The sequence below is a fragment of the Schistocerca nitens genome, chromosome 4 (assembly GCF_023898315.1).
Source record: "Schistocerca nitens isolate TAMUIC-IGC-003100 chromosome 4, iqSchNite1.1, whole genome shotgun sequence".
Taxonomy (NCBI): Eukaryota; Metazoa; Arthropoda; class Insecta; order Orthoptera; family Acrididae; genus Schistocerca; species Schistocerca nitens.
The window spans coordinates 338,584,902-338,588,903 of NC_064617.1; positions in this window are offsets into that span (position 1 = coordinate 338,584,902).

Sequence of the window (4,002 nt, forward strand, 5' to 3'; positions counted from 1 at the left end):
AAGGGTATACGACTTTTCGTTCTTTAGGGTCAATTGGCTATTTTCGCTTCATACAGATATCTTTTATAAATCGTTCTGCAATTTTTTTTTGATATTCTGATGATTTTATTAGTCGATAAACGACAGCGTCATCTTCAAACAACCTAAGAGGGCTGCTCAGGTTGATTCCCAAATCGGTCATATAGATAAGGAACAGCAAAGGACCTGTAACACTACCATGGGGAACGCCAGAAATCACTTCTGTTTTACTCGGTGACTTTCCGTCATTTACTACGAAACTGTGATCTCTCTGACAGGAAATCACGAATCTAGTCTCATAACTGAGACGATAGTCCATAAGAACGCAATGTCACTACAAGCCGCTCGAACCCTACCACCAGCTCTTACCAACTGAATCGGGACTCATCTGACCAGGCCACGGTTTTCCAGTCGTCTAGGGTCCAACCGATAGGGTCACTATCCCAGGAGAGGCGCTGCAGGCGATGTCTTTCTGTTAACAAAGGCATTCCCGTCGATCGTCTGCTGCCATAGCCCATTAACGCCAAATTTCACCGCACTGTCTTAACGAATACGGTCGTTGTACGTCCCACATTTATGTCTGCGGTTATTTCAGGTACTGTTGCTTGTCTGTTAGCATTGACAACTCTAAACAAATGCCACTGCTCTCAGTCATTAACTGAAAGCCGTCGCCACTGAGTTGTTCGTGGTGAGAGGTAATGCTTGAAATTTGGTATTCCGGCGCTTCAGTCTGGAACCGCACGACCGCTACGGTCGCAGGTTCGAATCCTGCCTCGGGCATGGATGTGTGTGAGGTCCTTAGGTTAGTTAGGTTTAAGTAGTTCTAAGTTCTAGGGGACTGATGACCTAGCATGGTGGATGGATTGTGCGAAACCTGCGTTTTGTCGTGTGCTAACACAATATGGAAAAGACATTGCAGCGTGGCATCGTCACACATTGGACTTGTATTACACAATGCTCCGCAAACTCGCCATCCAACCACAGTCACCAGAGCGACAAATAGAAAGCCTCCAAATTAAAGGTAAAATATTGTCTCTTACGAGGCAACGTTTGGAGGGGGTCGTCTTGCGGTCGCGACGTCAAGACCGAGCGGGAGGAGAAAACCCGTCTATGCATCACATCGTGCTCGACAGCCGCCGACGCCGCTAGTAGCTGATCACGGACCTCATTTCGCCCGATGGTAGGGTCGTAATGACTCAGGCGGCGGTTGCAGAAGCCTTTGCAGATCACTATCACACTATCACCGGTTTTACGAAGAGGTGACTTCGGAGGAAGCGGACGATCACGACATAGTGCAGCACGTGTCGCACACCCTTGACAACGCAGCAGCGGCGTCGCTTTTAGCTGGACTTACACTGGACGACATCGAGGACGCGCCTAACAAGGGAGCACTCAACTAGTCGCCCGGGCCAGACGGACTGCCGCTCGGGTTTTATCGGACTTTCTGCGATCTAATGATGCCCCGATGGATCACAATGTACCAAGAACTGATGACCCCCGGTTCCCACGTGCCACCTGGATTCGTGGAAGTTCTCCTCGTACCGATACACAAGCCTTCCAGAGGTCGGAGGGTCGAGGCCTACAGGTCAATTACATTGCTAAACTCAGTCTATAAAATCTTCTCCCGAGTAATCGCCGGCCGCATAAAGAAGGTTCTGCCACTACTCCTATCCATGGAGCAAACGACACAGGGCGGAGTGACCAACATGCAAACGGCAACCAGCGAATGCAGGGATTTAATAGCCATCGTCACATCCTGTCGCCTTCGAGGTGCGCTGATCTCCATTGATTTCGACCACGCCTTCGACAGAGTTCGCCACAAGTTCCTTCTGTCAGTTATGGCCCGCATGGGCTTCCCACCTGACTTTCTCGACATCTTTCAGCGCCTTTTCCGCGGAGCTGCACCCCGTGTACTGGTGAATGGACGGATTGCGGGTCCTTTGCCGATCCGACGGTCAGTTCGTCAAGGATGCCCACTCTCCATGATCCTAGAACCACTTGTTGGAGGGTTGAAAAACAGGCTCTCGGGAATGTCATTGATGGATCACACCTTGCACTGCAGGATATATGCTGATGTCCTTCTATTACTTGTCCTGTCTGGTGAGGAGGTACTGTCGGTGATACAGTGGATCAATCGAAGCGGACTGGCAGCGGGCAGCCTCATGAATGTGGCCAAGTCGGCAGCGATGCCTATTGGGAGACGTCTACAGGAGGGCACTTTAGCTCACCTCCCACTACTCAACAAGATCCGGTTCTTGGGCATAACATTTACACAGGATGTGCGCCGCACAACTGCCATGAACTATAAACGATTACTACAGGCGATACGCACCGAAGTTCGGCGGAACCTACTTCGACGGATGGACCTCCTACAGCTTGTGGAATACCTCAACCTTCACGTGGCGACTAAGATGATCCACATGCACAGGTCCTACCAATATCGACAGTGATGGCACACAGACTGCAAGCTGCGTTCGGATATTACCTTACCGCTGGACTCCTATTCAAAGTCCGCTACGAAACACTCACCCTTCCTCCGCGTGAAAGCGGACTGGGACTTATCAATGTACGAGCGAGAGCTACAGCGTTATACTTGTGCACAATGATGAAATTGTGGAGCCATCAAGATGCTTCCCTTATGGGACATCTGTTAGAGGAATTACTGCCGGCGTCTGTTCTGCTGCCTGTAACGATTGCGCACATTACTGCCTCACTCTCGCACCCCTCGGCATTAATTCTTGAGTATAGTTACGTACACGCAGACCTTCCCAACACTCGCACTCCCAAGGCGAGCGATATTTACAGGTTGCTGCTAAGGTCTATTCCACGCAATGCGACTGAGAGGAAAAGCCCGACCACCCTATGGCCTGCAGTGTGGAGAGCGGTCCAGAAGCCGTTCCTCCCCACGCGGGTTCGAGCCGCGTGGTAACAGGTGGTGAACGGGAAGGCTGCACGCTATTGGGATGACGGATTCCCCCTTTTGCCCACGTTGCCACGTCGTGGATACTGACGAACACCGTTTAACATGTGGATCTGCGTTAGAGGTATGGCTGCTAGTGCAGAAGATCCTCGCCTGCTACCTACGTATCGCGCCTCGCACAATTGAGCCACGGCTCCTCCTTTGTCCAGAGGATACTTATTTCCCACCTGCGAAGATTCACGCTCTCACATGGTTTAAAGGCATGTCCATATACTACCTCTTTCGAGATGATGAGAAGATGGTGCTTGATTACTGGCAATTTCTCCAGGACAGCCATAGCACACTTGAGCGTCCACCCCGCTACCGACAGCTATTTTCGAACTATTTGCGCAGTGTCTTCAATAACCCCCCTCACAGTTGGGGAGTACCGGGCAGAGGATGACCCCGTCATGGAGCTCCACAAGCTACAAAATGTTTATCAACTTGGAACATGGAATCTGTTCGCAGATGGGCCATGCACATGGAATGGCGTGCAAGATTTGCTTACATTTTTCTTTCTGTATTGTCTACCATTATTGTATTGTGTTGTATGTTAATCGGGGCCTAGAAACGACGGAGAGGCTCCGCCCCCGCTCCAGCCGCAGTGGTCCACAGCCCCACGATGGCTACCGCAGTCTACTTCACCCCTCCACCGCCCCACACCGAATCCAGGGTTATTTTACGGTTCGGCCCCCGGTGGACACCCCCAGGGAACGTCTCACACCAAACGAGTGAGGGAACGTCTCACACCAGACGAGTGTAACCCCTATGTTTGCGTGGTAGAGTTCAAAAATGGCTCTGAGCACTATGAGACTTAACGTCTGAGGTCATCAGTCCCCTAGAACTTAGAACTACTTAATCCTAACTAACCTAGGGACATCACACACATCCATGCCCAAGGCTGGGCTCGAAACTGCGACCGTAGCGGTTGCGCGGTTCCAAACTGTGGCGCCTAGAACCGCTCGGCCACCCCGGCCGGCTGTGTGTTGTCCTTATCATCATCATTTCATCCTCATCACACGCAA